The sequence below is a fragment of the Phodopus roborovskii genome, unplaced genomic scaffold (genome assembly GCF_943737965.1).
Source record: "Phodopus roborovskii unplaced genomic scaffold, PHOROB, whole genome shotgun sequence".
NCBI lineage: Eukaryota > Metazoa > Chordata > Mammalia > Rodentia > Cricetidae > Phodopus > Phodopus roborovskii.
In genome coordinates, this window is record NW_026126064.1 from 206,073 (window position 1) to 219,840 (window position 13,768).

Below are 13,768 nucleotides of genomic sequence, written 5' to 3' on the forward strand. Positions count from 1 at the left end.
CTTTAAAAATTCCTGGGATCGACATGTAAAATAATTAATTAAATAAAAAATTCCACCACACTAATGTCTGACTATTAAGCAAATAACAGGGAACAACAACAAAAGGTAAGCAAGACTATTGCTATCTCTTTAGGACATGATTATTTCCCTTCTGCATGAAGTATTCAACAGTGTCAGAAAAGGAAAAGAACACTTTTTATATTCTCTAAATACAAAGCTGAGCTCAGTGAGGCAGGTCAACTATGACACTTATATTTCTACTTCCAGGCGTCGTCATCTGATGTCTCACTGCTGAATGTTTCTATGTCAGGGCCCTCACACTCTACACTGATAGTGCTTCTCCAAGGCAAGAACAGGCTAGAACTGTGGCTCAGCTGGAAGCCAGTCTTTCCAAACCCATTTCTTCATGGCTGCTTTGTTCTGATATGGAACCCCTTGAACTCATCCTCTGTGAGTGGAAGGAAATTCTCATCATTTTCAGGATATTCCTGTTATCCCATTGCTTTTAATAACCTGTGCTCTGCTTCCACTGAGTGGCATAGGACCGCCCCTTTCTTCCACAATGGGTAGAGAAAGACCATTCTGAAGACAACCTTTTTCTCCATTTTCCAATGGTTCAGGTGTGTGGCTGCCCTCCAACTGCTCTAGCTTGTCACAATCTCTGCTTTCTGAGCAGTCTCCATTCTGTTCAACCTTCAGAGTCTTCAGGAAATCACTCTTCCTGTCCATGGTTTGGCGGTTCAATTTGGTAAGACAAGAGGAGCTCATCTCAATTGGAAGGGTAGTATTGGAGGGACTACTGTCTTCCTGGGAGAATTGAGAACTACACCATTAGCTAGTACCACTGGTTTAGTAACAGAAACTGGACTGGTAAAAGCAAACTTCTGGCTAGAGGAAAGGTATCCTGATTTGTGTTCCATTCTGTTAGCTTTCTAAGCACTGGGCTTAGAGGGAGGTGGTGCAGGCTTAGAAACCAAGTTCTTATAGACACTTGGAACCATGGTTGACACTTTGTTCCCATTTGCTTGGTGGGATCCTGATGAGGTGAATGTAGCAGAAATGTCAGCAACAGGATTCTCTTTGGAAACTTTTTTGATGATTAGCATCTTTGAGGGTTGCTTGGCACTAGGTAGATTTTCCCACACTCTAGAAGGGGTCCCAATAGGTCTGCATGGCTGATTCTGTTTGCCATCTTCTGTATTCAAAGAAGGAAAGTCTTCCTCTTCGAACTGCAACTTTTCTACTTTATCTAGTTCTTTTTTTTTTTTTCTTCCCTACTCTTTGTTGGTGAGTTTTCTTGAAATATACACCATTTCTGAGAGTGGAAGCTGCCAGTGTTGATGGTTCCTTTGGACCTCAGGAAGAGCCATGCCAACCAGAAAGATCCCCTGTCGTTCCAACATATGCTCTCTTAGAGACACCAGAGTCCACAGAATCATGGCAGAATAGAGGGGGTTGGTGCCAAGAATCTCCCATAGTCCTTAGAAGTCCATTGTTTAAAAAAGTCACCCTTCTCCGTGGGATAGGAGCTCTCCATATTTGTCAAAGATGGTTGTAAATGACTTAATTGACTGTGGTGTTGAGAATTTAGCCAGGCAGAAACAAAATTATATTGTGCCATTTAGGTGCAGTGTCTTTCAGCAAGATAAGGCATCCAACCTCATGGCTAGGATCCTCAGAGTGTCACCTCTGTGGTCCTGTTTCTAATGTTGCTAGCTGTATCTTCCATGCGGTTTTCTTGTAAAGAGGGTCCATCAGCATAATGAAGCACAAACAAGCCCAGCTCTTTGTGGCTCACTCTCTTAGTCCACTCAATTCCTCATCCTGAATTACCTAGTTCCTGACATGTTTCCAAAGAGGGAAGGGGAAAGAGGGAAGAGGAACATAAAGTTATTCGTTACATTTCAAAAAGAGGTGAAGGGGGAAAAGCTATGTCTATGTCCAACTCATTCAACTTCCTTCAGTGATGGCACTGATGTTGCTTAAATAGGCAAAACACTTACATTTGCAGTGAGTGCAAATACTGTTCATAACAAGATCATGGCTAGAAAGACAGGTGGTTTCAGGTGTGGGCAAGAAATGTCATCAAGGTGAAAAATCAAAAATGGAATAGTAAATCACTATAAGAGATCTGAGCAATCAATTCCAATTGCAAAATATCCACAACAAAAGTCTAGTAGAAAAGATAAAAGATCAAGAAGTTCAAAAATGAGGGGGCTTCTTCTTAACAATTTTCTGTATTTCACTTGTTTTCCTCCTTCCAAAAAAACTGAACTGAGCTTTCCAGAAGTGATATGAAGAATTTCCTATTGCTTTATTGAAGAAATCATTTTCTAATTTGGGTTCCACTCCATTATTACCAGCCATTAAAAAGGCCACTTGAATCTACCAATCCAGTAGCAGCGGTGCTATGGTCAAGGACGAGTCTAAGAACAGCTCCTCCGATTAGCAGAGGTGACTAGCCCACAATCATAACAAAGCTCTTTCCAACAGCCAGTTTTCAAGAAGCTCTTATTCCTTTTTGGGGGGAAAAAGGAGCTAGAAGCAGAGGTCTAAACTGTCACTAGATATTTAAAATGTTTTTATTTATTTTAAAATGTTTTGTCCTGAACTCTTGCTGATGACATTACAGAAGGAGCTTTTGTACCACAAATGAGGTCTTTCATTGGTATATTCATTTGCTTCTCTGTTAGTTTCCAACTCTGTTGAAATGTATCTTCTTTTCAGATATTATATCCATTAGTACATTAATGAGCGTTAAGGGCTGGAGAGATGGGCCCATTGGTAAAACCACTTCATAGCAAGCTTGAGTACCTGGGTTTGGATCCCAGCACTTATGCATTAAGTGTGTTTTGTGTTGCTACATTGACCTTCAGAGTATCACTCACTTAAATTTACTCTAGTGGAGCATAGTCTCTATTTTGCTTTTAGTGTAATGCTTGGAGTGCTGAAGTATGTTTCTCAATATTTTTTCTTCCACCTTTACTTTTCAGCTGGTTCTTCCTGCTTGTTACACAAAAGGGCAATTCTCTGTATACTGCTGGTGTTCTCTCACATGATAACCTTTTAGGTAAATCAAAACTTGTGTGTACAAGGAGAAGATTAATGCCTCTGCTACAGTCCTACTCTTAGCTGCTGCACTGTGCAGCCTCCAAGATGGATCTTTCTTCTTTTACTATCCCAGTGGTTCACAGAAATTTTCCCCCACATGGCATCTAAAATACAGCATGAATCAGCCATGTATCAGCAGAGATCTTGAATATGAGCGAGTTTCTTGCCCTTTTATCAGCAGCAGGAGACTTCTGCATACTAGCAATTTTCATATTCTTCATCCAGTGTCAAATAGGGATAGGGTCAGTGTAAGATGGCAGGATAGGTTTCATTTCACTTGGTAGAAAACTTAACTATTTAACATAAGATTAAACTTTTTTTTTGTAGAACAGAGCACTCAACAGAAGAAATAAATTCCACCAAATTAGAAATAGTTGTAGTCATTACCATGCTTGTAGTATTTTCTTTCACAAAATTTGAGATGGGAATATAAATTTGTTTTTGATTAACAAATTATAATTGTGCCCATTTATGGGTTATAATGTGATGTTTTTATTTTATTGTTTTAAGGTTCTAACTTGTAGCTGCTTGCTGGCTTTGATCTCAGTCTTTTTACCTAGGGTTGCAAGCATATATTTTTGTATCTTTCATACAGTGGGATGTTTTGATATGTTTTTATACTATGAAGTGACTTACTAAAGCTAAAATACATACAACTCACCTAATTATCCTATAATCTCAAATGATGAAACAGCTGGAATTTACTCATTATTTTAAAATATGGAATATATTATCTTTGCCTGTTCTCAACTCAGCATGCAACAGATCTCAAGACCTCTTATTTGTCTAAAACTTTTTTCCCTTTGAATTGCTTTTAATTTTTTACAATCACTTTTTAAATTCCATACAATATATTTTGATCATATTTTTCCCCTCACCCAAGTCCTCCTACTTCCCTACCAACCCAATCAAAACAAAAATCAAAATAAACAACCAAAAAAATTGGAGTTTGTTTTATGTTAGCCAACTTCTCCTGGGCATGTGGCCTTCCCTGGAATGAAGTTGATATGAGGTAGCTTTTCCATTTCTCACCCAGCATTGCCCAATCTTTGCCTGCAGTGAAGTAAGTCAGGCAGATTCCTCTACATTCCTGAGACACTAGTGTTATTTTTTATCAAAGCACTATCAAGAGGGCCATTATGGGGTTCAGGAGAAAACTGGTGCAGGGAAACTCCCAAGAACCCACACGGATGACCCTAGCTAAGACTTCTAGAAATAGTGGAGGGGGTCCCTGAATTGGCCTTCCCTTATAATCAGATTGGTGACTACCCTAATTATCATCAAAGAGCCTTCATCCAGTACATGATGGAAGAAGATGCAGAGATCCACGGCTAATCCTAGGGACAAGTTCCAGGAGTCCAGCTGAAGAGAGGGTACAGGGATTATATCAGCAAGCGAGGGGGTCCAGATCATGACAGGAATACCCAAAGACAGCTGACCTGAGCTTGTGGGAGCTCCCAGACTCTGGATCGACAGCAAGGTAGCCTGAAGGGACTCACCAAGGCCATCAACATCTGGGTAACAGTTGTGTAGCTTGGTCTTTTGTGGGACCCCTACCTGAGACCTGTTTCTGATGCATGAGCTGGCTCTTTGGAACCTATTCCCTATGGTAGGATGCCTTGTTCAGCCTTGATACAGGGAGGGAGGAGCTTGGTTCTGTCTCAACTTGATATGCCAGGCTTTGTTGACTACCATGGGAGGCCTTACCACATCTGAATGGACATGGAGGAGGAGTGAATGGGAGGAGGATATAAGGGAAGTAGGGGAGGGAATGGGAGGGAAGGAGAGAGGGGAAACTGTGGTTGATATCTGAAATAAATAAAACATGATTGAAAAAAAACATAGTCAAGTTCTAAGCATGGAAATTTTAATGTCCTTTTCCCCATTTGTAGGTGCTCTTTACTTTGTGACACAGAGAAGATCTAAGCTTGGCCATGTTTCTCAGACTGTGTGTCTGTCACTAAATAAGACAGTTGGTCACCATATTGTGCACAAGTTAAGTCCTGGAGCACAATGAACTTTTCTGCACACTTTTGATCAAAGTTCAAACATTTCTAGACCTTGCATGTGTATATGACTAGATTATATCATATCTTTTGTTGGACCCCAATATTTTTGTGTGTTCCATGAAGAAATTCACAGAAAAGAACTTCCAAGGGGCTGCAGATAAGGCTCAGGGTTTAAAGTCCTTGCTATGTAAGCATGAACACTGGAATTTGGAACCCTGGAGCCCACATAAATACCTGATGGGCATGGTGACCAGCCACTAATTCCAGTGTTCAGGAGACAGACAAAAGAATCTCAGAGTGAGTTGCCTAGCAAGACTAACCATTATCGGTGATCTCCATTTCAAAATAAGGTAGAGAGTGATCTAGGGAGACTCCTAATATCAGCTTTGAGCTGTGAGTTCCACACTCACAAGTACACATGTGCATGTATAAGTGCACACACACACAGAGAGAGAGAGAGAGAGAGAGAGAGAGAGAGAGAGAGAGAGAGAGAGAGAGAGAGAGAGACTGCCTAAAATGACCTTATAGAATTTGTAACTTTCATGCTTTTACAGTTTGAATCTCAAGTATCTCCAGTAAACTTGTGTTTTGTGCAGCTGGTCCCCAAATTACAGTGTTGTTTTAAAAGCTGTGGACCTTTAAGGAGATAGAGTCTGGCTGGCAGCAGTAAGTCACTCTGCACAGACATTTAAAGATTTTATCAAGTGTCTGGTTTCAAGCCCAAATCTTCTGCTTTTTAAGCCTGTTCCATGTGAACACCCACTAGTGCATGCTCCTGATACCACAGACTGAGTTTCCTCCCACCATTTTCCATACCACAATAGACTGTAATTTATCTGAAATCATGAGCAAAAATGAGTATTTGTTCCTTAGGCTGCTTTTTTATTTTTGTCATATTTTTGGTCACAGCAATGAAAAAGACTATAGTATACAGGTTAACATGTATATGACATTTAATAGCATTAAAATCCCATTCACTTTTTTCTTACCTGTTTGAATAATTTCTATCTCTTCCTTCCAAGCTGAAACAATTCACGCAATCCCTACTTGGACAAGAGACTTTTGTTCCTTTAGAATTGCGTTCATCTCCACTTACAACATCAGATACTTGTAAGGCTTAATAATCTGTGGTATTGTATAGTATTCATTTTTATTTTATAATAAGGCAGATTCACTACTCTGTGTATTTCCATGCCCCAAATTAAAGCAGAAATTGTAACAATTCATCATTATCAGCCAAAACATAACCATATTCCTAAACCAGAGCTACAGATGGGAGTTAAATACTAAAAACAAAACAATGAAAACTGTTTACTGAAAAGATTCAGTCTGTAAAGGTGTATGACACTTTTTGGCTGAGAAAAATTCTGAAAACAAAGTAAGCACCCCAGGCAGTAATGGAAAATGCATCTAGTCATCATAGGGCATCTGTCATGGGGAGATTAAGGACTTTTAGATGTTAATGCATTTGAAATTGAGATGTGACTGTAACCTTTAGAAAGGCTTTCAGAGATGATTTTTTTGTTCTCCTCTCCTGCTTATAATAGGGTACTTTGTGGTTGTATCATCTTAATAAATTTTATGTTGCATGCCAAAACCTTCTCAGTTCTAAAGATAAGTAATTAAAAAGGAAAATGATTTTCATAAGCTATACTTATGAGTGACTTAAAAAAACAAGAAACACAAATATGCTGATATTTGGCTTCAGGAAGATGAAAAAATCTATTTTCATTCAATTTGACTAGTTTGACTAATATTTTTCTTACATATTTGGGCAAATAATGAAGTGTTTCCTAAGCACAGAGGGTTTTATCTTTGTACATATTCAATGGGAAGACCATGTCCCTAAGGAAACCTCACCAATTTCCTCTTTGCTTAAAAGGATGTCAGTTCAACATGGAGAAACTTGTTCTGAAATGTGCTTGAGTCAGATACTTTCAAATCCAAAATATAAAGACAAGAGTCTCAATTCAATATAGTATGCAGCAATCGAAAAAAGCATAATTGCCTAAATAGAAGTGTATTCTTAATTCATTGTCTGTGCATAATATAATGAAATTTAAAACCATATTATATAGTATCAAAACTCAGAAGCTTGCAAATGTCCCCAATACAATCTGTTGGTAAGACACTTGCATTGCTTACCATGGGAAGGGAGATCACCACATTGATGGAAACTTGGTCTTGTATCAGAAGGGTATAAATATAGCTAGAATGTTGTTTTTAAAGATGTTTCAGTTTTTCTAACATTGTCCTTTAATGTGGTAGTTAATAGATTTGAGAAAGGAATATATCTTTGTTCAGAACATTGTATATAATGTGCAATTTGTCCAGGATCATGAAGCTAGCAAGTCCCAAAAATATAATTTAAGCATGTGTACCTTGGCTCCAAGAGTGGATTCATTGAATAAACTAGCTAGCTAACTTTATTCTCTCATGGTCACATGCCACACATGTACAAGCACAGAAAATTTACATATTCTATAATTTCCCCCATATAAAAATATCATATCTTAAATATAGGTCTTCAGGCTTCACCATTCTGAAATATTCAGCTCTATCCTTAGAGAACGTCCTTAAAGCTGTATCTATGTGAACACTTGAGGTAGTAAATAGAAAGCTACAGGTCTCAAGTAAAGAGAGAGTTAGGAACATAGCTTGCTTAACTGAGGATATTCTTGGCAATAGGGAAAGAAGTGATATTGGTGACAGTACAGCATCTACCACTTCCTTGATGGATGTATGAATCCTTGTAGAAAGAGGTTTCCTTTGATGAAACCAAAAGGGGAAATTTTCAAACTAAAATAACAAAAATCTACATGGAGAAATCAAAGCATTAAAACTTGGAAATAAGGAATGACAAAAAAGTGTAGCCTGAGACTAATCTTTGCTGTGCTATAGCACTGTCTGAGATGCATATTCACCATGTTCCTTCAGGGACAGATGAGTGCTATGTGTGGCAGCTACTTAGAACAGAACATGTGTGACCAGACATGCCTTTCACATCTACCAGCAGTAGGGGCTGTAACAACACCCACTGTGTGATATGATTTGAAGGAGAGGAGGACTAAGAAATCTTGGCAGTTTGTATTACAATTAAGAGTATTCTTGTGTTACCAGGCCAGTACTTATGGGAATTAAGACTTTGGCTAAGAATTCACTTCCCCCTGCTGCTCTTAAGGCAGCTATAACCGCAGGAAAACAAAAATATGTTCCTTTGTTTTCCGCAAACTTGGTTCGGGCCCCTGTAAATGCCCTAACAGGTTTGGAACCTGAGATGGCTAACCACACCCCTATGCTTCCTCCTCTTCCATCTGCTGCCAGGGTATAAAAGCCACCCCTGGAGTAAAATAAATGGGAAAAGAGCCTGCTTAACATCAAGCAGCAATCCTGTGTTGTTAATCCTGACACCCTCCTCAGATTCTCAGTACTCGACTGTGCAGGCATGGCAATTGGAGATTCCTCCAAGACTCTGAAAGTGAGGTAAGTGGATGGGGTAGTCCCTTGTGCCAGCCGGGACATATTGGGGTAAATAAATAGAAAAAAAAGAGAGATGGGAAATTCACCCAGAATTAGAATTTCAATTAAAGGAACTTCTAGAGGAACAGGGAACTGCAGTAAAGACAAAAACTCTCGAAGGCTTTTTAAAATCCATTCAACAGGCTAGTAAAGAGGTTTGAAAAGAGATATAGGATAGAGACACTAGGCAGTCATTATGTTCTGAGTCGGAAAGTGAGGAAGATGAGCCCAAGAGTGTATCCAAGAACCCGCTGGGTGCCCATGCAGACCAGAGAAAGACTGTATCTTCAGGGGAATAAAGGGCCTTTCCTAAGGACCCTGGATAGTGGCCCTAGGAGAGGTGCCTTCGCAAAAGCTGCCTTTATCCTTCCTTGTCAGATATAGAAAATGAAAGTAATTCAGATCCTGACTCAGAGTCAGAGGAAGAACAATTGCTCGCCGAGATTGTGGCTATTAAATTGAGGAAGGCCGGAATCAGAGATCAGACAGAAAGGGCAAAGAGTCACGCTCCATACTTGGAGAAGGGCTTTGGCCATCTTTAATGTTGCATTTCCAGCCCTCACACCCATTACATGGCTTTCTGATGATCCATTGTGGGTGGAACAGTGGCCCTTAACATCAGAAAAACTTCAGGTGGCTTTCCAACTAGTTCAAGAACAAATGGAGGCAGAACATGTGATCCCTTCCACCTCCCCCTGGAATGCCCCTATATTTTTGATTGAAAAGGCTTCAGGAAAAAGGAGATTGCTCTAGGATTTGAGGGCCATTAATGTAACAATGCAGCCTATGGGAGCCCTTCAGCCAGGCTTACCCTCACAAGTGGCTATTCCTAATGATTGGCATCTAGTTGTTATTGACTTAAAGGATTGCTTCTTTTCCATTCCGCTGCACTCCTGAGATAGCCCCAGGTTTCCATTTAGCTTTCCTTTGATTAATTTTCAGGAACACGCCCTCCGCTTTCAATGGGTGGTGCTCCCCCAGGGAATGGCTAATAGTCCTACAATATGCCAGGCTTATGAGGCTGCCTGCCTGGATCCTATCAGGCACAAGTTTTCTGATCTTTACATTATCCATTACATGGATGATATTTTGCTGGCAGCACCCAATGAGGAGAAATTTCTTGAGGCATTTGCTAAATTTCAGGAGCTCCTGGAGGCTCGCAGACTTATTTTGGCCCCAGAGAGTGTTCAAAAGAAACTCCTAACACCTATCTAGGCCATCAGATCCAACAGACTGGCCTCTGGCCTCAAAGGCTCCAAATTGATTGTTCAAATTTAAAAAGTCTTCATGATTGCAAAAGTTTTTGGGAGATGTTCAATGGATCTGCCCCTCTCTTCCCATTATAACAGGAGAGCTTAGACACCTTTATGATATTCTTCTGGGGGATCCAGCTCAAACCTCTCTCAGACAAATTACACTTGAGGCCAAGTAGGCCATCCAATTGTTATTAAAAGCATTGAAAAAGCCCATGTTTGCTGCCTAGATTATGGACAACCCCTTGTTGTGGTATGGAAAGCACATAAATTTAGCATCCAAACCTTTGGAAAGCCCCCTGATAAATTCATTCTCTCCTATGACAAGGAAGAGGTTGAGCATTTACAGACCTCTCATGATGGATGGAAGCTCTTTATCATATCTACAGGAGCTAAATTTGATTACCACTACCCAAATAGCTCCTTGCTATCTTTTTTTTAGGCAGCATCCTATCCTGTAATTTTTCTTAAGATTATAAAGGAACCTCGTCCCCCTTCAAGGAGCATGCTCAGTGTTTATAGATAGCTCCTCTAAGGGTTTTGCTGTAGTAATTTCTGGTCAAATGCAAAAGAGGACACCTACAGGGCAAATGTCCACCCAGGCTGCCAATTGGTTGCTTGCCTAATGGCTTTTAAGTTGTTTGACAAAGAACCTTTTAATCTATATACTGATAGTATTTATGTTGCTAATATTGTAAAACCATTAGAGACTTCTCCATATGTTCTCCCACTTCTCAAGTTTATTCTCTTCTCAGTAAGCTTCAACATCTTATCTGGCAGCAAATACACCCTGAATTTGTGGGGTACATATGTGCCCATACAGGCCTCCCAGGGCAATCAACTTGCTGATTCTTTAACTCGGCTCCCAATAGTCATGTTCACAGAGGAACAACAGGCTCGCCAGCTTCATGAGAGGTATCACCTAAATGCACGCTCTCTTAAGTTTCACACAAACTGCTCTTTACCTGATGCCACTCAGATTCCTTCTTGATGCCCTGATTGTGTCCCTTATTGTAATTTCCCCAATGAGGGGGTGAATCCCCAGGGACTAAGGGCTAACAATCTTTGGCAAGTGGATGTCACCCACCTGCCTCAAGCAGGAAAATTAAAATATATGCATGTTTCTGTGTATACATACTCTAAGGTGGTTTTTGCATCTCTACACTCTGGAGAAAAGATTAAAGATTTAATCTCTCATTGTTTACAGGCCTTTGCCTATATGGGTGTTCCTGATATCTTAAAAACAGATAATGGCCCCGCATATGCTAGTCATCACTTTAAGGCCTTCTGCAAGGAACATCATATTAATCATTCCGTTAGCATCCCACACAACCCTATGGGACAAGCCATCGTGGAACACATTCACACCACCCTTAAACAATATTTTAATAAAATTAAAAAAGGGGGAATATAGGACCTCCCCCAATTCTCAATTATCTACCAAAATTTATATTTAAACATTTTTGATAACTTGTCTGCCATGGAGAGACATTGGAACCAACCCTCTCAAACATTGGGATGGGTCAGATGGAAGGACATAATTACAGGACAATGGCAACCACCCACTCCCCTATTAGCTAGGGTCTGAGGGGCTGTTTGTGGTTTTCCCCCAGGAATAGAGAAACCTATTTGGATACCAAAACTACATGTTCTCTTTGGGGTTCCTGATCGGGAATCTAGTCCTGCTTTACTGGAATATCTGGCCCATGGAGGGACAGACAATTTGGGCCTTAGTGAGGAACCCCCTCATCCTGATGCCAGTTAGTCAGGAGAGCTCCCTGTTTCCCTCTTTCTTTTCCACCAATCATTCCCTGGGACTACCGGATGCCAATGTACCACTGGAAACTTCATTACTGAGTAATTTGATCTTCCTGACACAGGGGAGCCTTTGCTTCCAGAAGTGCTTAATGTTTCTCAATTGCCCAATGGGTCATTCTCAGTGTCATGCATAGTTTTGAATGATGCTTCCATTGCTGCTTTTCACTCCAGTGCCAGTATGAGCAATTGCTTGGGACTTAGAGATCTCCTATACCCTATAAACTTCCAGCAGGAACAGGGAAATGCTACTACATGCCCCCCTAGACCCAGGCCCCTATGCTGCAAGCTCTCCAAAAATTATCACTTGCATAGGCCCTTGCCTTGAGGACACTGTGCACCATCTTTAATGGGTCCTCAGGAGAGGGATAATTTCTCAATTGTTCTTCCAGAACCTGCTTCCTGAGCAACTGCTGGTCCCAGACAGACACCAGTGCTCTGGTATTCGAGTTCCTGCCCTCGTCCCCATGGCCCATGGTGATGAAAGACCGACATGGGGGAGAAGAGATTATCTTCTAGGGACTTTGATATTACTGCTGCCATCATTACTGCTATTGCTGTGTTGGTGACTGTTACTGCCGTTGCAGGGATTGCTGTTGCTCAGTCCACCGCCAATGCAAAGACTGTTAATCAGCTGGTGGACAGAGTCAGCAAAGCTCTAGCTACGCAGAATGCCCTGAATGCTCATATTCAGTTTGGACTACTTAACTTAAATCAGCAAACTGCAAGTTGGTGTATTGTGGTTGGTGTAGCAAGCCTCCTGCTCACACTTTTGTCATTCCTCTTGTGTCATCTTGTTTGAAATGCAAATGTCTCTGTAGGGGTCAACTGCCTCAATGCATACTTGGCGGGCCTTGGAATTCTTTTGTAAACTTTATCAATGTTTTCGATCACTAGATAGTAGAGATCATTAGGACTTAAATTACTCCTATTTCAGCAGGGGGCTGGTGGAATGCTCTGGCCCAGATGGGAGGTTGGATACAGCGTTGGTGTGGTGCATTGTCTCTAGGGGTCTTGGGACTGGTAGTGGGCACGGCAGGGTTTCTTGAGCTATGCAAGATCCCACAGTCCTTTTCACAAAAGGAAAAGTTACATAGACAAGTGTTGCTCAGTCTGGCCCATGGCTCTTCCAACAGTCATGAGGTCTGGTTACAGATGCTGCAGAAATGAGGATCACCTGCGATGGGCAACTTGTAGGGAAACCTCCCACTTAAGACATGGGGTCGCCAAGGACCAGCAAGGGATGGCACACCCTACAGGACCTAAGCCAGGGGGTGTCTCATAGAAAATTAAAAAGGAGGAATTGTGGAAATTAAGACCTTGGCTAAGAATTCACTTTCCCCTGCTGCCCTCAGGGCAGGTAGCTGTAACCACAGGAAAACAAAAACATGTTCATTTGTTTTCTATAACCTTGGGTCTGGACCCTGTAAACACCCTAACTGGTCCTTGGAACCTGAGATGACTAACTGCCCCCTCTGCTTCCTCCTCTTCCATCTGGTGCTGGGATATAAAAGCCATCCCCCAGAGTAAAATAAACAGGAAAAGAGCCTTCTTACAATCAAGCAAGAATCCTGTGTTGTTAATCCCTCCACAGATTCTCAGTCCCCAGCCTTGCAGGCATGGCAAGAACTTGAATACTTCAGAATCACTCTCAAAAAGATGGCATATAGGTAGAAGGATTTAATAGAGAACATAAACTTCAATGTATTTCGTGGTAGGAAATTAGAGTTACTCTTAGTTTTCTCCCAATGAATGTTTAACTTCAAAATATTTGCTAGCAACCACTGTAAGGCTAAGTACAGTGGTTGGGGAAAAGAAAGAAAGGAATGGAAGAGCAAGGGAATCTAAGACAGGAAAAGAGAAGACAGGATGATAGAGAAGGGAAAGGAGAGAAGAAAGAGATTCTAAGTGTGTATATCTAGATCTGAGTTAGTTTTGCTCTAACAAATAAGTAATGGGTCCTTAACAAAGAAGACAACAGTCTTTGCTTCATTCTGAATTACAAATGTCTACAAGTATCTGAATACCATTTGGCTAGTATGACTGATAATATTCTTGATG

General features: G+C 40.8%; 1 pseudogene; it reads right to left on the reverse strand.

Moving 5' to 3' along the window:
• Window positions 1–257: 257 nt before the first annotated feature.
• Window positions 258–1,621, reverse strand: LOC127218374 (vasculin-like protein 1; annotated as a pseudogene).
• Window positions 1,622–13,768: the final 12,147 nt, after the last annotated feature.